We start from the raw sequence: 23540 nt of genomic DNA, 5'->3' as shown, positions 1-23540 counted from the left end.
ACTCACAATCAAAAAAGGGTAACAACCAAAGAATAATAACTTACATACCTTTTGTGCCATGTTTCTAAAAGGCAAAAGTTATAGGCAAATTAATCTCTTCCTTTTGTAAATTTTGCCTCGGTGCAATGTGTGAACAACTTTTTTTCAAAATGGAAGTGGAGAAATCAGTGGTTCCTCTCACTCCGTACTATAAAGGCAATGACTCCTCTAGTGTGGAAAATGATTGCTCTTTGTTTTAACTCTTTCAAAAATCAGATTCAGGCACTCTGCATTTCATTGAGAACAGGAGAATACATGAGCTTGCGTGTTGTTGGACCTCTTCTCCAAGCTCCACGTACATTTTTGCAATCCTAATCCTGACAATAAGTGAAGTGTTGTCGTGGAGAATTAGCAAAGGCTTTCTGCTGCCTTGACAAAGTGCTAATAAAAAAACCCTTGCAATCCCAATCGCATTAATTGCAACGTAGACACCATGCATCTCATTGCACGTTATCATGAGACCCACTTGGGTCTACAGAAAACCAGTTATTGCTCAAGTGATAGATTATTAAAGACAGATTAGAAGAAATGCTGATTTCAGGTATCCACACTTTGCTCTAAACAACATTGGACATACCCGCTCGGTTGTCAAGAGACATGCTGAATCAAATGCTTACTACTCCAGCAATCTTTCACCTTTATCATTGCTAAACACAAGTATGTGCCTTTACCTCTGCTATGTGCAGGCAAAGAGTCACCTCGAAGGTTTATTGATAAAGTAAAAGTGAGGCTCCCGTTGGCTTAACAAACACATAACAGTCAATCAAGATATGGAGAACTTCTGCACATTATGATTGCAGATAGAAACATATTGCTCAAATTTTGAATGAAATTGCACCAAACAGTTGGATGATGCAATTGAACTGCTTATACGACTCTGACGCTTGTGCCCAAGAAAGCCCATAAGATAGTGCGTTCAAAAAATCACTATCTGAAATCTGTCTTATCTACATGTGCACAGAAGCCCATCCTCAGCTGCATGTCAATAGAGACGACCAACGAGATTACAAAACCGTGGTAGATCTTAACGCTAAGCAATAATTTAGCTCAAAAGCAGTAAATTGTCTACCGGCGGTAGAATAAATCTGTGATAAAATAAGTTCACATTAGCAAGAGCAAACCAACCACTGATACGCACAACATAAAAATTCACAAGCAGCACGCACTTGAGGAGCCCTTTACTACCAAATGAAAGAAACAAAAGTACATTCTATTCATTGTCCAATTCAAAGATCTTGCAAGGGAAGAAGTCAATTAGCTCAAGACCACAGGTGAATTGTGTGCCTTGCCCAAAGGCTTGCCTTACAAAAGTGATCATGTGTGTCTGGATCGTCAGCCCCTCTATATTTGTCCAAAAATGATCATTCCAACAGAGGTCACAGTAGTTAGACTAGCAATCTGCATGTTTAGAGATAATCTTCTCTTCTGCTTCTTTCTCAACTTCAACCTTAGAAGGTTTCCCTGCATGTCCAAGGAGAGAGATACTTCTGCTGAACTTTCGCCATGAAGACTCACTGCTGATGGGATGATGAGCATTAGGAGGATCACCTGTCTCCACAAAGACAGCAGCAGCCATTTCTATCTGAGCAATCCTGGATGCTCCAAATACTCTTTCAGGAAGCTCATCTTCAGTTTGAGATTCGACTAAGAAAGCCATATCCACAGTAACAGTGTTGACATAACCAAGTGCTAAATGCAGAATCGCGCTTGCAAGTGCAGAAGAACTTATGTCCACATCTATCTCCAGGTAATCAGATCCACGAATGTAGTTACATGTGAGAGCCCTGCCAAGAAGACAAGTACCATGATTCCCTACTGTGGCACGCACAATCCATGGGCCACGTACTATCTTGTTAATAAGTTTGAATCTGCTGTTTCTGAAGGCATCATCACCATGGATGAAGCGATGAAGAAGAGAGCCATGGGGAATTGCTTCTTCTGTGACAAAGTAGAATACTGCACTATGTTGTTCTCGACCAGGTACTTGCAAATTAATGGCTAGAATGAAGGCCTTAAGAGGGGGATCCTGCTTCACCTGTGCAGCTCTTAGGGCCCTCATAACCCGATTATCCGGGTGGGCAAGGAAATGGTCGAGCTTGCTGTGAGATTTCAACCAGTCTACCCCCAGGGGTTGAAGAAGGCACTCACCTGCAGGTAGCTTCTGCTTCTTTGAGAAATAATGGAGGCCTCGAGCATTGAAAAAATCACCTGGAGGAGAGGCCCAGCCATTGACGCCATTCTCCAGGGATACTTGACGCAAGGAGCCGCCACTTCTGACAGAAGCTTTCCAGTCTTCCATGGAAGGCTCTGAGGTGGAACTCGAGCGTTCCACGTCGAGGAAGAAAGGAATTCTTTGAAAGAGCAGGCGATCTTAGTGCAGTGTATAGTCTTTCAAACTTCCTCTGCGTACTAGAAAGCCAGTGAAGGCTCTGTGAGGACGATCTCGAGGAAGGAGAACGCAGAAGAAAGCATGGATTAAGGCCGCGGAGACAATGTGGGAGATGCGAACAACAAAAGGAGCTGTGCAAGGCCGAAAAGCGCGACCGCCATAGCCAGGGGTTTTCCCATAGGCATCTCGCAAGGCTAAAAGTAATCGCCAGCTTGGTGGACAGAGCACCATGCGTGTGCTTTCCACATCGCTGTTTGTGTGTGCATGTTTGGGTGTGCCACTCTGGACATGGAATAGGTGTGCCCACTGCCCAGGGTCTACATAGGCATCTGTTCCCATTGTCAAAACTTAAATGGCTATTAGCTAAGCATCCTCTCTAGATGGACCCCAAGCTAATTCACCAAAAATCGGTATTTCTTACCGACTTAAATTCCAAAATCATGCATAGATTTCAAGCTTATCTTGTGGCTATTAGCTAAGCATCCTCTCTGGATGGACCCCAAGCTAATTCACCAAAAATCGATATTTCGTACCAACTTAAAATCCAAAATCATGCCTAGATTTCAAGCTTATCTTGAAGAAAACATGCAAAAATTTTACATGTTCAGTTTAAATTTTTGTAAATCCTCCAAACTTCGACACAAAAACAAGGAGAACTTTGACTGCGTCCTCTTTTTGGCCTGTTGAAGGTCTTAGTGCAGTATGGGTAAAGGTCGTTCAAATTTCTTTGCTTGACAAGTGTCCCAAGGGGCTTTGAAAGTCCTGTGAATTTCTAGAAAGACATTATAGTCTTCTAAATGCTATTTTTCAAAGTTGCATTCACCTTTTTGAATTAAAAAATGTATTCACAGGAGTTTGATCCCATGATATGAGGTATTGATAAAATGTTCTTTCATTTAAAAACTTCATAAAAGCTCATTTTACTATCTTGTTTTATTATTTTTTATGTTTATTAGATTTGCATTTTCTTATGAAAAAATACTAAAATATTTTTTTTGTGTTTTAAATTTAAATTTTATTGTTTTTATTTTACTTCGTTCTCATTTTATTTTATTTCAAAGTTGATATGCAATGCGCACCTTTCACATTATTTAAGTGGTTCTTTTTGTAATATATAAACTACTTATGATTATATATGTGTAATAGATCATAGCAGAATAACCAAAATACCCCTCTACTTTGTGGTAATTTCCAAAATACCCCTCAAATTTCCAAAATTCTCAAAATACCCCTAGTATTTTGTCAAAAATTCTCAAAATGCTCACATTTTCCAAAATTCCCAAAATACCCATGATTGTGAAAGTAAATTTCTCCATGAATCAAGTTTTTTGTAGCTCTTCATAAGAAGATTGATTGTCTATTATATAAGATGCTAAAACTACAATTTGAGTTGGTTATGTAGGCTTTGGAAATGAATTGCTACATTATTTTTAGACATATTTGCCTTTTTTGCGAGGTAATTTGTGACAAATTACATGCTAAGTACTCAAAAACGGATCTCAATTGTCAATAAAGGTTAAAGATGAGAAAATCTTGAACAGTCCAACCAAAATAGAGACAAGGGTATTTTGAGAATTTTCACAAATTAGAGGGGTATTTTGGTAATTTTTTCTAGATCATACAATTTTATATTAAAGCACAACAAAAATTCCATGTGATTATGGGCACGCATTTAAACTTACTCTCCCTCATCGCCCCTTAACTTAGGAGGCCTTTGTGTCTCATCACCTTGTTTAACTAGTGAGGGAAAATGCCTTCTGTGAGCTCTAGGTCAAAGGGTGTGTCTCGTTCATGACGGTGGGTAAAGGTGTCTGTTGATAAGGAACACAAGAACTGTTATAGATTGAGTATTGGAATATGGGTCCATCTCACTTGTGAGTCACCCTTCAATCCGGACGTGATCAAGGCACTTGCATGAAATTCAAGGACATAGCACCTTGTTAGTAGCACTTTAGTTTTCAAAATCTACTACCAAACAACCATATTTTTGTGTGTGTGTGTGTGTGTGTGTGTGTGTGAGAGAGAGAGAGAGAGAGAGAGAGAGAGAGAGAGAGAGAGAGAGAGAGAGAGAGAGAGAGAGAGTGAATTGATTCTCTAATAGTAATTTGAACTATACAAACTATTGAACTATATAATGGACCAAACTAGAATGCCAGCAACTATAAAAAGATAGCAAGTTGATAGTATGCCATGTAGAAACTCTCAAACAAGGAAATTATCATATGCAGACATGCTTTAATCACTCAGATAAAAAAAGCCATTGTTGAGAGGTGAATGTTTAAGTCCATCTGTACAATCAGCATGCAATTTTTTTAAAGAAATCTGAAGAAGGTAACAACATGATGCTCAACATCTTATATCTCCTAAGTGTAGGCTTCCAAAGCGGATATAGATGGTGATACTTAGTACATCCAAATTATTTATCAATCAAAACAAGTCCAACCGCTTGAAATTCCAAATTAGTCAAAATAGGGCCAACTAGTTGTAATTTCATCTGCAAGGAGTCCGTGTGTTTAGTCTAAAACATCAAATTTACAGACAAACAATTATGAATTCAATTTGAGCATGTTGGATATGGTAGCCCTGAACTTAATATACAAGCTTTCATAATATGTTTATGAGATAGGTAACAACCATTTTTAAGCCAATCTATTTTTGCAAATCACTTTGTGTAAAAATTTCGGCAACATTTCCTTTGTGTCAGCTACATATTTTTTAAAATTTTAGTAATTGCCGTCTCCTATGATATCCTCACATGAGGTTGCACGCAACGCATGTAGAGACAATCATATCACTTAGAGAAAGAAGTGGAAGAGGTTTGATGAACATGTCCTCATATCATATCAAAACCAAAAAACTAGTTTGTGTGTTTGCATAGCCATATATTCATTTTCATCTTTAACATATAAAAGAAAATTTAAAAAACATAATTAAGAAAACCCAAAATATAATGAGAAGGTGCAAATGCACCTACGTGTGTGTTGTACTCTCCCTGTCGCATAGTTGTGGATGAATATGTGTTCGAAGTTGGAACCTATACTCGGCTCATAATGTTGTTAAGCTCCGGATGGCAGGGGTAATGTATTCCTTCACCCAAGTGTGACGCAAGAGCCTTGTTGATCTTGTGTGTGTGTGTGTGTGTGTTGGAAAGAACCTCATGTGCACGCAAGGAGAAAGGCATGGCGAACAAGGAGAGGAGAAGATCTTCATGTGCAAGAGCAAGCAGAAGAAGATGTTATAGTTTGTAGGGTTTTGGAGGGCGAGCATGCATGCCATGTCATGCTATCTGGCTTGTACTTTCCTGAGCTACTATAACGTGTGTGGGTGTGTGTTGGGGGGGGGGGGGGGGGGGGGGAGGGGAGGTGTATTAAAGTTTAAAATACATATACACAAAAGAACATAACGTTCAAAAGAAAATTGGCTTTTGATAATTGGACAGAGATTTGTACAAAATGACTTAGTCTTAGATTCATTTTTGTACAATATAATAAGAACGAGGCATCATTCCAATGATACTATACAAAAAACTAAAGAGTTGAAGAGGTCATCCAGGTCAAATTGTCAAGGTTCTTCAAAGTCGGACAACAACAAAGCCAAAAAATTCTTAAGTAAAGATAGAATTCTCACTTGCATTCTTATAAACAATACACAGATTCGTTAGCCTTGAATACGTATTACAGGTCTCAATGAACCTAGTAGGTAGCCAAAACGAGTTTTTTGTAAACCATTAATTAATTAGTTTTGTTGTTTGGGGGGGGGGAGAAAGGAAAAGGGAAGGGTGGGGGGGTAGGGGCAGGGTAGGGTAGGTAGGCGGCGGGGGGGGGGGGGGGGGGGGGGGGGGGTAATTTGTTTTTTGTAGTGCTTAAGGGAGCCCTGAGGGCAGCCAGGGCGAATAGCCTAGTGGTTAAGCTTGTCTTTTTAGTGCCTATGTGCTGAGGTCAAATCCTAGGGATTTAGGGGTGCTTTTCAAGCTAATTCGAGATTCTGAAGCATCTTGGGAAGATACTATGTATTGAAAAGTGAAAGTAGAGCGAGTAGGTAGTATAATGGCAAGGTCTCAATGAACCTATAAGGAGTTATCCATTTCCTACTTAAAAACTTTTAACTTAAGCCTACTATCCAAACTAAGTTTAGAGTATCAAATAGTGCAAAGTATCATAGTATCAGAAGGCCATTACCCTTGCATAAATAGGTGGCTAGAACCTAGTAGGTAGTATAATGGCAAGGTCTCAATGAACCTATAAGGAGTTATCCATTTCCTACTTAAAAACTTTTAACTTAAGCCTACTATCCAAACTAACTTTAGAGTATCAAATAGTGCAAAGTATCAGAAGGCAATGCATTACCCTTGCATAAATAGGTGGCTAGAACCTAAAGACTTTTTACTTAGTTTTCAAATGGTCTTATTATGATCAGAAGGCCATCATCCCTTCTCATCAAAGTGTCTAGTGAAAAAAACCCCTTTTCTTTGTTATCACTTTGTAATTTTCATTTTTTTGGAAAGTTATCTGAAGTGTGAAAACATATTATCAAAAAGTCTTAGATGTCTTTTAAAAAGGAAACCCACTTTTTAATTATACATAAAGGCATCAAAAGGCCATTACCCCTTTTGATACAAGTGGCTTGAAAAATATTTTTTCCACGTAACCATGTTAAGCTAAAAATTTGTTCATTCTTACCGTCTTAAATTCCAAAATCATGCCTAGATTTCAAGCTTATCTTGAAGAAAACATGCAAAAATTTTACATGTTCAGTTTAAATTTCGGTAAATCCTCCAAACATTTACACAAAAACAATGAGAACTTTGATTGCGTCCTCTTTTTGGCTTGCTGAAGGCCATAGTGCACTAAGGGTAAAGGTCGTTCAAATTTTTTTGCTTGACAAGTGTCCCAAGGGGCCTTGAAAGTCCTGTGAATAGAAAGACATTATAGTCTTCTAAATGCTAATTTTCAAAGTTGCATTCACCTTTTTGGATTAAAAAATGTATTCACAGGAGTTTGATCCCATGATATGAGGTATTGATAAAATGTTCTTTCATTTAAAAACTTCATAAAAGCTCATTTTACTATCTTGTTTAATTATTTTTTATGTTTATTTTATTTACATTTTCTTATGAAAAACACTAAAATATTTTTTGTGTTTTAAATTTAAATTTTATCATTTTTATTTGTTGACTCTCACACACATTCCTATCACCTACGACGAACATTGTATTATTTATTTGGTAGAGTCAGGTACCGGACTTGTCGGTACAATAGGAAAAGGGTAAGAGTGATCGCCCATGAGAGGCGCACTCTAACTGGAACATTCAAGGGATTAGTTAGCTAAGCATGGGCGCCCAAGTGTGAATGGGACGAGCTCATATAAAAGTCAACTAAACCTAAAATTCACTCATTCTCTCATTTGTGCAATTGAAGAGTGCTCTTGCTCCATCTCCATCTTCTCCTTCTTCATCTCCTTATGTGTGTGTGTGTGTGTGTGTGTGTGTGTGTGTGTGTGTGTGTGTGTGTGTGTGTGCGCGAGAGAGAGAGAGAGAGAGAGAGAGAGAGAGAGAGAGAGAGCATTGCGCCGGCACGACGATGTCGAGGCGGTTGAGCGCGGCGTAGCGGCGTCTCCCTCTTCTTCGCGGCGAGGAATCCTCCACGACAGCAAGTGTAGAGCGGTGAGTGACACACCATCGCCATCTTTGAGCTTACTAGTTTAGGCTTATTATGTGCTTGGAGCCATTTGTGGCTCGCATACGGTGTATCGGCAAGTTCCTTGCATTGACACATGCGACACACGCACACATTTTTGGCGCCGCTGTCGGGAATGCCATACACTAAGCTTGAATGGCACTCTGTGCTTCTTTTGTGGTGCAATTTCAATTGTAGGAAAGGTAAGGAAGGAGGGTGTGTGTGTTGAGAAGAAGGATTTTGTGTTAGTACTGTGTATTTTTTTTTGTTAATGGATTTTTCAAAGGTACTGTGTTTTTTCTCTGTTTGGTGACCTTGAGGCTTGTTGGGGAAGGGCACAAGCGGGGAAGGCTTGGTAGCTCCTCAGGCGTTCTGGAGGCAAAAGAATCAGCGCGAGGCAGCTTGTTGCATGCATAGCTCACTTGGTGCATAGGCTCGCATCTGCGACCTGGGGTGACCTTGCACATGAAGCTTATTCCTGCTGGCGCAACGCATATCCCCCCCACTCCAACATTGCTGCACGATAACCTAGAGCACTTAATAATCGCCATTTCAGCTCACAAGTAAATAATCGCTGGTGCATATAAGTAAATAATCGTTGTCAATTATCGTTGTCAATAATCGCTGGTGCATAAGTTAATTATCGTGAGTAGCATGAGGTAATAATCGTTGGCTTACCTTGCTTTTTGAGACCTCCTGTTAGCACTGTACCCCTTTCACACCTTCGCCTTAAAGCCAGTAGGTTGCGGTTGGCCCAATTGGAAATTGAGCCAGTGATAAGATACTTAAGGGTCTCAGCTAATGGAATTCGACAATCCGGCCGTAAGTGAGGACATTTGCAAATTCTCGCAGATGCTAGCGGCAAGAAAGAGATACGAAACGGAGCAAGCAGTGCCAATGGATATAGGCGGCGGATCGACCTTGCGGCCGGTGCATGACACGAAAATGTCAGGCCCTAGCTCGCCAAAGGTTTCAACCACGCAAGAGGTCAAAATTGCTCCGATCAAAAAAGTCCCCTCTGAGGAAACATGAGTGAAAATGGGCTCAGCGCAGGGGTTCAAATTCGAAGTAAAAACCAGCAAAGACGAGGTCCCTCAGGGACCACTCTGTGCGAATGTAACTAAAGCTTCAAGTTCATCGGCTACTTGCAGGCCAGGTATTTCGTTTGCTAGCATACTCAAGGGGCCTAACTCTAGGGATAATGGAAAAAGCTCAGCAGAAGGGCTATCAAGTGCGGGGGATATCAAAAACCTGTAGAATACAAAAGCTAGACTGCAACAAGAGCTCTTGGAAGTCAACAAAATGCTTGAGGCCGGCCCTAACAATAACAAAAGAACTTGCTCCCATTCAGAGTTTAGTGGGTTGGTAGAAGACGGGTTGGCAGATCGAGCCTTCTCTGCTTTAAAAAAGTCCTTGCCACAGCATGTGGAGGTAGCCGAGGCTATCACTGTAGCGATTCCACCAGCACTGATAAAAAAACAGCTAGCCAGCCAAGCTAAGATGACGCTTGTATTTGGGTTCAGTGGAAGAATCCCGAACAGGTTTGAGATGATCCAATGGCTGCAGGGTCCTCAAATTCTTGGCCATGGAGGAGCAGTTGAAAGTACTTCCTACCTAGCTAAAGGTTTTTGCTCAGTGAGGTTCAAAGAGGCCTCCGATGTGGATAAGATCCTCGACAAAGGGCCCCTAGTATTTAATAGGACTACGGTGTGTGTGGTGCCTTGGGAGCCAGTGTTCGACTCAGCTGCATCTTTACAAGCGGTTCATCCGGTCTGGGTAGAGTTTGTGGGACTGCCTAGCTGGTTGTGGGATAATCTCAGGATGCTCGCTAGCCAGTTGGGCACTCCCTCATTTATACCTAGTAAGAGAGGGTTTGGCAGAACTTCAAACAAGGTTTGTATAGGATGGGATTCGTCTAAAACTCCACCTAAAAGCATGGTTATTAATGTCGGAGCTGGGCTTGTTACCATTCCGCTAAACTTTGGAACTTCCTTTGGGGCATGTTTTAAATGCAACAACTTTGGTCACTTGGCCAAGGATTGCCCATTAATTCTAATGATACTACAGTTCCGGCAGTACAGGGGCCCAATAAGATGGAATCCCCAATGGGAGGGCCAGAGAAGCAGGGAGACAGTAATGAAGGGACAAATTCAGGGAAGGATGAAGGAGGGATGGTGTGTGAGAAAATGGATACGAAGGTGCAGGATAAGATGGTGGAAGAATCGATTCCCATACAACGAGCTTTCTAAGGTACAGGCAATGTGAATAGGATAATTACCCCCGCTGCTACCCCCAAATTTATGACAGTAACAACGTCGACGGCCGTCCAAGTCCCTGGTCTAAGAAGAGCCAAAAGAGTGAAGGCGGTGGCAAGAGACTTCAAAGTGCTGCAAGTCGTCAGAACACTGGAGGTGAAAGGATCTACTTCATCCTGTACCTCTTCGAAAGGAGGGGGGTTCATTATCCCTCTGCATAATCCATTTGCAACGCTGCAAGAAAAGAAATCCTCTGACTTGGAACCCTCGGATTCTCCTAAGACCAAGGAGAAGGGGGGGGGGGGAATGATTCGGATGCTGAAGAATTCATTCCTTTATCCCAATGAATCCCTTATTAATGATGGAGTCACTCACTATCCAATCTTGGAACGTAAAGGGGCTGAAAACCTGGAAGAAGAGTACCCTCTTCTGGGAGGAAATAAAAAAGGAGAAGATAGTCAACTTTTGGGCCATTCAAGAACACCATCTAGACGCCCATAGCAAGAGAAAGAAGATGTTAGGAAAGAAACTGATATTCTATGGAGAAGGAAACAACGCCTTCAGTGGCGTCCTCAGCATTGTGGACAGAGAATTGGAGCCGAAGTTGGTTCTTAACCACCCATCCGGCAGGATCGTGGGGATTAGAATCAGATGGGAAGGGCGTCCCCTCACCATTGTGAATGTGTACGGCCCTTGCATTGCAAAAGATAGAGCCAAACTATGGATGCATCTCAGAGATACCCCTATTGAAGGGGAGTGGTTTTTGGTTGGAGACTTTAACATGTTAGAAAAGAGCAGGGATAGAACAGGATCCTCAAGTGTGCTGGCTGGCTCAAAAAAGTCTAAATGGCAAAGTTTGTGTGAAAAGTGGGAAATGATTGACTTATGGGATGTTGGCCCATGGAACAACACACTTGGGTTCACCTACACAAGCCTTCAGTATGCCCGCGCTGCCTCCAGACTGGACAGATGCTATTGCTTGCACCAAGCTGATTGGATATCGACGTTGATGGAAATGAAGGTAGTCCCAACAACAATCCTCTCGGACCACATTCCTTTGCACATTCAATTTAAGAAGAATAAAGAGGAGGAGTAGGCCCCAAGAGGTTAAAAAAAAACTGTTGGTAATAGGGGCACACCTTTTCAAAGACCCTCTATTCAGGAATGTAGCCAAGAAAGCACTGGGTAAGCTTAAAAAAGACGTCGTCCTCAACAAGCACAATGCGTGGGATCTCTTTGCTCGGAGCATCCAGAAAGCAATAAAAACCTCTTACTCCGAATCAAGAAAGCTAGGGAGGATCACCTGCTGCATCTTTCAGCAGAGGTACAATTGCTTACCGGTATTAAAGCCAATGGGCATGCTACTGAGGGAGAACACAAACGATGGCTTGAAGCCAAATCGAACCTCACTAATGAGCAAGTAGAAGATATCAAAAAGGCTAGACTTCTCTCTAGGGAGATTTATTTACAATCGGAAGCCTCCAATCAAGCTCATTTTTTTAGGGCTCTAAAAATCAAGAAGAGCCGCTCGCTCGATGATGAGAAAGGGACAACAGTTCATAACCAGAATGAAATGGCTGGTATGATGCTGAGCTATCTGAGCAAATCATTGGACGGCTGGAGACCCAGTCCCAAGAAGTGGAGGAGGCCAGAGGGACCTTACTACAGAGTGTTAAAAAGGAAATTCCCCACTCAGAAGATAATAACTCGGAACGGGCATTTTTCGAAGACAAATGTTCACTTGCATTGCAAGCCCTTGGCAAGGAAAAGTCCCCTGGTTGGGATGGGATGACGGTGGAATTCTACGCAGAATTTTGGGATGATCTCAAGGCCCCAATCACAAGTTTGGCCAATAAAGCCATGGTCGAAGGGTCGTTGGAGACAAGTGTGAAGAGAGGGCTTATCAAGCCCATCCCAAAACACATATGCTACTCTAAACTTCAACATTGGAGCCCTATAACAATGATGTCGGTGGCCTACAAAATTATAGCTAAAGCAGTAGCCCTCAGACTAGCCCCCTTACTAGCCAAGATCATCTCCCCCCATCATTATGGTTTCATTAAAGGAAGGTCCATATACAATAACATCTTGGCAGCGATGGTGGGCATAGAATACGCAACTGTCACAAAGCAGGGAGTGCATTCTGCTGTAGTTGGACCTGGACAAGGCTTGACAGAATAACATGGACTTATATAGAAGCCACCATGGAAGCTCTAGGCTTTGGGCCGCGCCTCTGTCGGATGGTTCGTGCAATGGGGGCTGGAAGCCAGTCAGAGCTCCTTTTTAACAGTAGAATTGTGGGCTCTTTTGAGGTTAAAAGGTCTATTAAACAGGGATGCCCTCTTACCCCCCTACTGTTTGCCATAGGATCACATCCTTCAATCACAACGCTCGAAGCTAGTGTGGTACGTGGGGAGGTGCAAGGCCTTGTTTTACCAGGAAATAGACAACTCCTGGAAAAACTGTATGCAGATGATTCTCTCCTCTTCTTGAAGGTGTGCCCCCAGGTCAACAGAAAAGCTCTAGAGATTGTGCAAATGTTCTCGGTAGCTTCCGGGTCCCAGTGTAATGTAGAGAAGTCAAGGATGATCTCCCTATCAGAAAATGACTCATTTGATCCTTTTGTCTGGTCAGGGGAGATTGTCACAAAAGGAAAGATCTTCAGACATCTGGGAGCCCCCTTGGGGGTGGATGTAACTCACAAGCAAAGATTTGAGTGGGTGATTGAAAAAAACAAGACAAAAATGAGTAGGTGGGAGTATGCTCTTCTCCCTTTCCCAAGTCGGATAAAAGTGATGAATGCCTTCATGATTCCTTATATTGCCTTCAGTAGCCCGCTTCTCAAGATGGCTAAGTGTCACTAGAAAGAGTTCTTAAAACCAGTAAAGAAATTTTTATGGAAAAATAACACGAAATCTTCCAAGCCATGGCAATGGGCCAGTTGGGAATCGGTTGCTCGGCCGGGGAATCAAGGAGGCCTCGAGATTCTAAACCCTGTGACCCATGCAGAAGCTTGTTGCACCAAATTTCTTGTCTCCTTGGCTAAATAGGATCAAGTTTGGGCAGTTATGATCAGAGATATGATAGAAGAAGCTAAACTCGGCTCTAAGGGAGGAAAGTGGAGAGGGGTGGAGGTTCATGACAAGCTGCTTGCCCCAGCGTGGTCTACCTTAAGACTGGGGGGCAGCTCAGGAGAATTGGTAAGAAAATGAAATAGAGTTGCAGGAGTCTTAAAGTGGGGGGAAGAAGCCAGATACTTCAAGAACTCCATCCTACATTGGTCCCCCTGGATCTCCCAAGTTATAGATCCGCCACAAACTCCCTATTGGATTGAGACTACAAGGAAGCTGAACAATAAGGGTCTGATCCGACTCGAGCACTTTTGGGACAGTGTCAACAAGAGTTGGAAAACCATTGACCGTATGATTACCCAATATCAACTCAATAGCTTGGAGGTCTTGCTGGTACATAAAGTGATAAAAGAACTTGACAATCTAGTGATGCCAATCTGTGACTCAGAGTTGGACTGGAAAGCCTAGAAATGGCCAGGAAGCAGTCTCTTGGGGAAACCCCATACCAAGATCATTTATTAGACAATGATGCAAAAGAAGAATTGGTCTAGCCCCCTTAATAAGCTATGGAAAAAGCAATGGCCGGAGGAAAGGTGGGAGCATGTGATGGAGAACATATGGAAGCCAAAGGTTCCACAGTACATGAAGGTGTTCCCATGGAAGGTTGTGTGGGGTGGTTTACCGATGGGGGTGAAGATTCAGGAGAGAGGGATTGGGTCAAATCGATGCTTGGGGTGCAGGTTGACTAGTGAAGATCTGGCCCACCTTTTCATGGACTGCCCAGCTATAAAAGGCCTCACAGGGAAAGTATGCAAGTGGGTCCAGAGAACATGGACAATTAGGTTTTTCAAGACTGACCTATGCTTTGGAGGTAGAAACTCAGGTAGCCCTGCACTTCTCGTCAGCACCCAGATTGTCAGATACTTCTTCTTTCATAATGTATGGCAAACAAGGAACCGTCGTGTTTTTGAAGGGGGACGTGATGTGGCAAGCTTCACAGAAATTATACAGGAAAGCGAAGTGCTAATATGGGCACTCGGGTGCAAGCATCACTTGGAGTATTGGTCTAGGACTACTTGTGCCTTGTTGTCAGCAGCAGCAGACGGAATACTCGGGACGGGGGCAAACCTTGGCCATCGATAGGAGTGGCTACCCTAATAGCTGTTGTAATTATGATTCCGGGATGTTGGCTTAACATGAAGCATGACAAAACCTTGTAAATTTTTTTTGGCTGCTCAATATAATTCACTCACAATTGCGAGTTTTGCAAAAAAAAAAAAAGGTTGTTAGTTCTGTGTAATGTAATGTATAGTAAGTAGGAAGTAGATCTGTGAGAGCTAATAGAGTGTGTTAGTGTGTAACAGTAGGTGTATTAGTTGGAAGTAGGTAGGTAGAGTGTGTGTGTGTGCTCTCGCGCAGGCCGTGGCGGGGACCTTATCCTTTAAAAAAATAATAATAATAAATTTTTTTAATTTTTTTTTAAAAAAATAAAAAATTTTAAAGGTAGGACCGGGATCGGGAATATCTCCCAGACCCAAGCCCAAGCTCACGCTCAGGCTTAGGCATTTATCGCCCTTTAAAATTACGAATTTTAGCTTCAAACGTAGCTAAAAATCGACTTTTTTGAGGACCAACGGAGCTTCAGGTGACCGAACGTTGTGCTGTAAAGCACACCGCGACCCTCTGAGTGATACGCTCATTTTGAGCTATCACACACTTTAATAAAAAAACGATCATTAAAAAACATTAAAAACATAAAAAACACGAGTGAAAACGGACGCTTAAAAAAGTAAGCGGTTAACCTTCGAGGTTATTCGCCGATGCTTATAGGGTGCCAAAGGCACATGCATCTACGCTCTGGTCGTGTGCTAGAGACGGAGAAACTAGAGAGAATTTCAACTTACGCGAGTTCTCAATATCCACCTACCTTAGGTTCCGGGCCCTCGGCGGGGACCCAAGGTAGTACAAACCAAGACCCGAACATAGCAGCTAGTGACTCTTCCTCTGACTATGATGTCATGGAGGGTTTCCCAATGCCTAATCTGGATAGCTCAAGCCAAGACATGCATGCCATGGGCCCGCGGTCCGGGCCGAGCGTGCTTAGCCGCTTGAAGGAAACCTTTAGTAGAGCCACTCGCTCCGAACATGGAGCTAATGATGTAAATGAGGGGGGTGGGGAAGTAAATTCTCCATTCATGACCAACGTAGACCCTATACCCTTAGAGAATGTGCATGTGAATACTTCATTCACTGCACCTCCTGACTCTTCAGAGTTATTTCCCTTCGAGGTCATATTACCCGATGGTAGAAGCCTTGTCGAAGTGCAAGAGGTTGAGTGATATATCCTTACAGCAAGGGAAAAGGAAGTCGAGAGCTTACGCAAGGCGGAGCAACGAAGAGAGTTAAAAGCGAAAGCCCCTATGTCAATATCCTTGATAAGAGAGCAATCGAGTGCTCCTGACTTAGCAACCGCTAAGGACCAACCCCTAGAAAGCAACATTGCATCTAGCTCAAAGGACACCCCTAGCACCTCAATCCTAGATGGAGTGTTCTTAAATGAGAACTGGGAATACGAACTACAAACAGAAACTCTGACCGACCTATACATAGGTCACACCTATCACGTGGGTTGGCTAGATGTCCTACAATCCACAATGGGCGCTACTAGTGTGGAGGATCAACAACAAAGAGTTTGTGAGGTCATCCCACATGGTCATTGAGTTAGCGAGTCAGAACAAGGGGATCAACATGCCTTCAACGTGTCTCATGAGATTCTTGGATAAAGAAAAGGCTAAACAACCGACCTCATCGCAAATGGAGACTCCCTCGGTAAGTCCGATGGATCCCCCATATGTTGTTTCGCCGAGGGTCTCTGTGCAATCTGAGCCCACAAGTGATAGCTTTACCTTTCCAAGTCTAGCTCATCTTTCCCTTGATGACACCACGGCTACCATGCCTACCCCAATGATGGGCATGCCAAGAAACACGCCATGGACCTCATTTGTTAGTAAAGCACCACTACATGGTAGCTCAATGCCTACAATAGTACCTACAAGTGTGTACCAATCGTATGCACCTATGAGTCATCACACTCATGTAGTCCCTACTCCTCCCATTGTTTCAACTACCTATGCTCCACAACCACAACACCCAAGTTCTTATTTCCATGGGACTATACCGGCTAGCATTAGCATGTCACATCCAACTCCTGCTATGCCTAGGGCCACACATATGAACTTTGAGCCACCACATGGCACAACATCGTACCCAACGTGGAACCCAAGGGATTCCTATGGGCCAAGCCCAATGCCAATACCTACTCCACATGTAGTATCTGGAGCGCCTTCACCCACGGTGCCTGCTCACTTAGGTGACTTGGCAACATTTGCTCAAGCTATTGGTCGATCTATTGCTGAGAATATGCGTAACATGCATGATAGAGAGCTTAGAAGTAAGGCAGTACAAATAGCCAAGCTCACACAAAAATTTAGTGGATACGGGGATGTGAGAAAGCATATCGAAGTGTTTGAACAAATATGCGATTCTCTAGGAGAACACAATGACTTGCATAAGAGTAATGCTTTAAGCCTAACCTTAAGTGGGAAGGTAGAGGATTGGTATAGAACCCTAAGGGTGGAAGAAAAAACGATTTACCCTACTCTTAGGAGATTGTCCTTGAAAGAATACATACGAGAGGGAGTGCTTTGGGGTGTAGCCTCTCAGCTCTAGAAAGCCCAACGAGAGGAAGGAGAGTCGGTGGGAGACTGGGCAATGCATTATCTATAGCCAATTATTGGTGTTCGTCATTCAAGGCTGAAATTTCATCATGGTTCATCCTTGAGGTCGCTTTAACCAAGTGGTCAAGGCTTGTGCCTGCTAAGTACTTGGGGTATCCCCTTGAGAGTTTGAATCCCTCAGGTAACATGAACCCTTCCCCCTTTGGGTAAAATTTCAAAACATTGCCCTAGAGGGTAGCAAAAATTGGCCACCACCTGCCTCATTAGGCATTCCCAAAAAAACTCCCTGTTGTTGATCAAAAGACCACAATAGCAAGCCCTAGCATTTCAAGATGCTTATCAAATCCTTTCCCGCAAGTGCGCTCCAAAGAAACTCTAGTCGATGGCGTTTCAAAACTTTGCATAAAGCCTCATTCAAATTGCCAACAATTACTGGCACTCCATAGGTGGATTCTTAAAAACACCCAAATCAGCCATAAGGCGTCTGAGCCATACACACTCAACCGTAGCTGTGAAGACTGCCCTGTACTCAGCCTCACAACTCGAAGTGGCCACTGTAGGTTGCTTCTTGCTCAACCATGATATACATGAACTGCCAAGCATGAAACAAAAACCACTTGTGGACACTCGCGTGTCAAAACAACTAGCCCAATCTGAGTCCGAAAAATCATGTAAGTCTGGCGGCAATGATCCCCCCTTGGGATAAAACAAGCCAAGATGTAAAGTGCCACTAAGGTAGCGGAAAATCCTCTTGACAGTCTACCAATGCTTAGACCCTGGGCTATGCATAAAACTGCTGACTTGTGAGACTGCAAAGTGAATATCTGGCCTCGTGTTGCATACATAAATGAGGCAGCCATTAGCAGTTTGGTAAAGAGTGACATCAGCAGGATCACCAGCATCATGTAGACTCAACTTCAAACCTGTTTCCATGGGAGTGGCAATAGGTTTGTCCTCAAGTCCAAACTTACATAGCAATGTCTGTATGTAACTTTTCTGACACAAGGCAATACCACCATCACACTGCTTAAACTGTATACCCCAATAATGATGCAACAGCCCCAAATCTTTCATCTTGAAAGTAACATTCAAATCAGCCTTAAATTCAGCAATATGTCTCTCATTTGGTCCAATGATCAACAAATCATCAACATAAAGAACCACAATGAGAAGTACATCACCCTCACGCTTTACATACAATGTGCTTTCTGTTGGACTGTTATGAAAGCCTTGTTTGACCAAATGAGTGTCAGCTTTCTCATACCAAGCACGAGGAGATTGCTTCAACCCATACAAAGCCTTGTTACATTTGCACACTTTGTCCTCTTGTCCTTTTATGACAAAACCGCGAGGCTACGTTACATAAACTTCCTCAAATATGTCACCATTCAAGAAAGCAGTAACAATGTCTGATTGATGTACATCCCAACCACAAGGAGCTGCCAATGCACATAGAAAACGCACAGTAGTCATACGACAAGTAGGAGAAAAAGTCTCTTCATAATCTATGCCTTTTTGCTGTACATAACCCTTTGCAACAAGTCGAGCCTTATGGTGATCGATCTCACCATCCGGCTTGCGTTTCAACTTGTAAACCCACTTCGTACCAATGGCCTTTTTGCCAGGAGGAAAATCACATAAAGTCCATGTGTCATTTTCTATAAGTGCATCATATTCTGATTGCATGGCAGCCATCCAATTTTCTGAATTTTGTGCTTCATCAAAAGTCAGAGGCTCCTCAACATCATGTAAGCTAGACACAGCCAAAGCATAACAATCTGATGCATAAGATGCATGGCGAGAGCCTGAACGAGTACGACTAGACAAAGGTGCATCCAATTTACTGTCATGCAAAGTGTGCACCAGCCATTTTTGCATACCTCTAGCCTGCTCATTTTCAGCCCTTTCCTCATCAAGTACATCATGTACATCTGCATAAGTAATAGCTGATCTAGAACATTTTCAAAAACCCCCATAGGCTGTACATTTGCCTCATTGGAACTTACATTCGTATTTCCACCATTGAAAAGAGGCAACAAAGTGTCATAAATGTCCTGTGAGCTTACATTACTGTCTCTAGTACATGACAACAAGGGCTGAATAGAATCTTCCACAAACACTACATCCGGAGAAACCAGAATACGTTTTGTTTGCGGATGATACAACCTGTAACCTTTGCTTTTAGCACTATAACCAACAAAAATACACCCTTCTTGCCACAATGGTAGCATTCTATGTCACTCTTGCCTTTAGCACTGCGAGACTTGCTACGAGACTGATTCCTCTTTCCACCTTTGTACTTTTCTTTGGTCCTTCCCCTGACAACTAAGGCTGTTCCTTTGCCTTTGTCCATTGTCTTTCTATTGGTTTCTTCAGTAAGCAGACTTCCTTCTACACCTCCTATGTTCAAACCATCTGGAGGTGCATAATTACTCAAAGCTGAACTTTCCGGCAATGTGATCCAGAGGAACATAGCTCTAACAGGTTCATCAAACTTGACACCTTGAGCTGACAACTGACTATAGATTGTGTTGAATTCATTCAGATGATTGGACATAGGTGTCCCTTCTTTCATCTTCAAGTCAACAAGCTTCTTAAGCCAGTATACCTGTGAAGCTGCACTCTGCTTCTCATAAAAATCACTCAGCTTTAACCATGCTTGATAAGCCGACATCTCGTCTGCTACATTGAAGTAAACGCTTTCTGCCAAAGTCAGCATAATGGTAGAAAGTGCCAATTCATCCATTTCGCTCCAGTCATCTTCGATCCATATCTTCTGGTTTTATCCCCTTGAGCTTTATAGGTTTTATCTGCTTCTTTTGTACCAACACGTGCCAAATCTGCTTCTTCCACAATGGAAAATTGGTTCCATCCAGCTTCTTGATATTGTAAAGAGCAGTGTCCTGTGATCCAGCCATAGCTATGCTTCACAGTGGTTTACTTTCCTGGGAAAAATTCGGCAGAGTTTCCCCTGTAAACTGACCTCTGAACCAATATCAATCTGTCAAATGAACCAAGAAAGCTTCAGATTCTGCATAAATTTTGGCAGAGTCTCCTTTGTAAAATGGCTCTGGTGTACTAAAAAGAGACCAAAAAACAGCTCAAAAAACACTGTCTCTCTGACACTGTAAGCTGCGGGTAAACCTGTCCTGCACCTGTACTGTCTCTCACTGTCCTGTCACTGTCCTGTAAGCATAGACAGCGACAATGCCTCAACGGCAGTAAAGCAAAGATGCAATCCCAGCTGTCTAACTCACAGTCAATACATCCTAGCTGCCTATCTAAGGGTGCTTGAGGGATCACTCCAAGACCTGTATCACCGAAAGGATCTCAACATTCGAGAATCCCCCAGCTCAATAAAACCTCACTCGACCCTCAACAAAGGCTGCAGTAAATCTGACAGTACATAGACTTCCCACAAAGTCATACATCCACAAATTTCCCACTGTATGCTGTAACCGCTGCGGCGGTTGTTTGCTGCGTGACTCACAGCCAGCAAACCCTCAACAGACATACATAATCTCTGACAATACATCCCATGTGGAAGTACCTGCAATGTCAGGATGAAATCTGGAATATCAAGCAGCAAACACAAGCTACCTGATGAACTAGTGGATATCGCCTACAGTCTGTGTGTAGATGCGCCCGTGTCGTATGTGACATGCCTCAAAGAACTGTGAGCCGTCCTTCGATGTGTAGACAGCCACAAATCAACACTCTGGGAGTGTCGATATCCTCAGCACCTGCAGTCGTAGGCTGAAAACCCCAAATTTGCAGAGTCGGATCTGCACCCGTTGAGACCACGTAGTTGAAAATGGCATGCGCAGACCTTTGTCGAAGCCGAACGGTGGCCGAGATGACCTCAAAATGAAATTCTGACAACACCAAGCCCACGAGATTTGGGGCCGTGTCTTTGCCTGTCGAATTTCACTCCAATCTGAGCTGGTGACTCTAGCTTCCTGCAGTGCTGCCCCGAGCCTCGATCTGAGCTCTGATACCAATTGAAGGAGTACGAGCAGAAGTGCGACGCGAGAGAGAGTGCGAGAAGAAGAGCACGACGATATGGTGAACTCGCTCTACTGTAATGTGTAGAGCATAGTGAGTTCTTATTAGGTTTTTACAAAAGAATATGTGTACATACCTGGCGGCCCGCCCACTTACCTGGGTGACCACATTGGGCTTTATACCCCAACATCATGCACGTTTTGGTCATCTGAATTTTGCTAGTTTGCTGCGTTTACAGAAATCTGATATGGTTGCTTCTTTGCCACCTCTTGAAGCACCTGTCAAACATGTTTGTGAAGGCTGAATTTTGGGGAAGATGCAGCGTTCTAAGTTTCCAAAGGATGGTTCAGTTAGGGCCACATGCAGGTTGTAGCTTGTGCATAGTGATGTTTGTGGGCCCATGCAAACTCCGTCCTTGGGCAATTACCTATACTTCGTGACTTTCATTGATGATTACTCCAAGCATGCATGGGTATTTCCGCTTAAAGCAAAGTCCGAATTTTTTATGTGCTTCAAACAATTTCTGTCTATGGCTGAAAATGTCTCGAAATGTACTATGGGCACCCTCCGTTCCGATCAAGGGGGGGAGTTTATGTCTCATGAATTCAATGCATTTCTAGCTAGTCGTAGGATAAAACACCAATGTACAATGCTTATACACCTCAACAAAATGGTGTTGCTGAGAGGAAAAATAGGTCACTTATGGAAATGGCACGATGTATGGTCAAAAGTCTAGCTTTTTCGCATTCTTTTTGGCTTGAGGCCATCATGTGTGCCACTTATGTACTAAACAGGTGTCCTACGAAAGCTTTGCAGTCTATTACTCCATATGAAGCATGGCATGATAGAAAGCCTTCTATTGAGCACATGCGTGTTTTTGGCTATTTGGCATATGCTTTGGTGCCACAAACACAGCACATAAAATTGGATGATAAGGCTGTTAAATGTATTTTTGTTGGTTATAGTGCTGAAAGCAAAGGTTGCATGAAAGGCATAGGGAACTGGAACATGCTAATCTCCACCCAGCCATGCCCTATATAGGCCCTTAGCCTGCTAAATATAGGGGACCCCTTGACTACATGTCCATCCTGGCCCTTGGCCGTGACTGGTCCTACCCTTGTCCTGACATTACTCCCCCCTCGGAGAAGCGTTTTCGTCCGCGAAAACACAAGTGATGTAATCGTCATAAGAACACTAATGTTTTCTACTGTAACATCCCTTATGGATCCAATGGTTCATTTGAGCGGAACCCGGTTCAGTAGGAGGTTCAATGAAACCAAGAGGAACATCTTGATTTTCTACATTGTTGTCCATTTGTAACCATCTGATGGTACCAGTTCCTATCCGAACATAGTGTGTAGACTCCATTTACAACACTCATGAGCGTGGTAAACGAGTTTATCACAGAAAGATGTACCAAAAAGAGTACTTCTTGTCACTTTCCATGAAAGTAACTTGCTGACATAACTCATCAGCCAAGTTTAAGTCCTTGACTTGTTCCCAATTTTCATCATCAGTAAACAACCCCACCCTAACGAGTGTTCAAGGTTGAGAACCTGAGTTATACATGAAGAGAGTACACCTAGTCGCAAACATGTTTTAACTTATAGTAAGCAAACTCTAAGTAGAGCAATAAATGCTTACTGATTGGATCATTTGGTGCTAACGTACGCACTGGCATATCCTTTAGCACAATATTACACTTTGTAATCTACATATCCCCTTGAATAACTGACAATACTGAATTGTGTTTCCCCCACGGTTTATAGATAGTCTTTCCAGATGGCCGGTAAATGGGGATCACAATATCATACCACATTGCTGAGGAATCAACAATTGGCCGAATAACCATCGTGGTGAACTTTGAGATTTCCACAAGCACCCAAACCGAGCCATGACCTCTATTAGTGATTGGTAGACCAAAAGTAATCTCATAGAGATACTGCACATAGAGTGCAAAATGCTTCATTAGCAACAAGATCCGAACCTGCATATCCATGATCATCCTTGCCAATACTTATGGCAAATGTGATGTGCTTAGCACACATTAAAAAGGAATGTAAATATTTCTAAAAAGAAACTAAATACCTTCAGTTGCAATCTTTTGCAAGCCTTGCTGAAACGTCTGAATCACAATAGAAGGTGAAACATTGATCACTTCTAGGTACAGACAATGAAACATTGATCACTTCTAGGTACAGACAATGAAAGTTTTTCATTAACAACTTAGAGACTTGCTATATGTATAAACAACCATCTGTAATGTTGTTTAGCAGTACTTGTACTGGAACAAGTCATTCTAGGTATCCGACAATTTTTGGCCACCGAAAGTGCTCCTGATACGTCGTGCTAAGAATGGTCTAGAAAAC

The 23540-nt window shown here is 42.7% G+C and overlaps 1 pseudogene; it reads right to left on the bottom strand.

Annotated features, from left to right (window-relative positions):
- Positions 1-1228: 1228 nt before the first annotated feature.
- LOC147428207 (protein ENHANCED DISEASE RESISTANCE 2-like pseudogene) lies at positions 1229-2704 on the bottom strand (annotated as a pseudogene).
- Between the last annotated feature and the right edge of the window lie 20836 nt (positions 2705-23540).

This window comes from Adiantum capillus-veneris, chromosome 23, assembly GCF_014529385.1.
Source record: "Adiantum capillus-veneris isolate H3 chromosome 23, ASM1452938v2, whole genome shotgun sequence".
Lineage (NCBI taxonomy): Eukaryota > Viridiplantae > Streptophyta > Polypodiopsida > Polypodiales > Pteridaceae > Adiantum > Adiantum capillus-veneris.
This window is presented reverse-complemented; position numbering and strand designations above follow the sequence as displayed.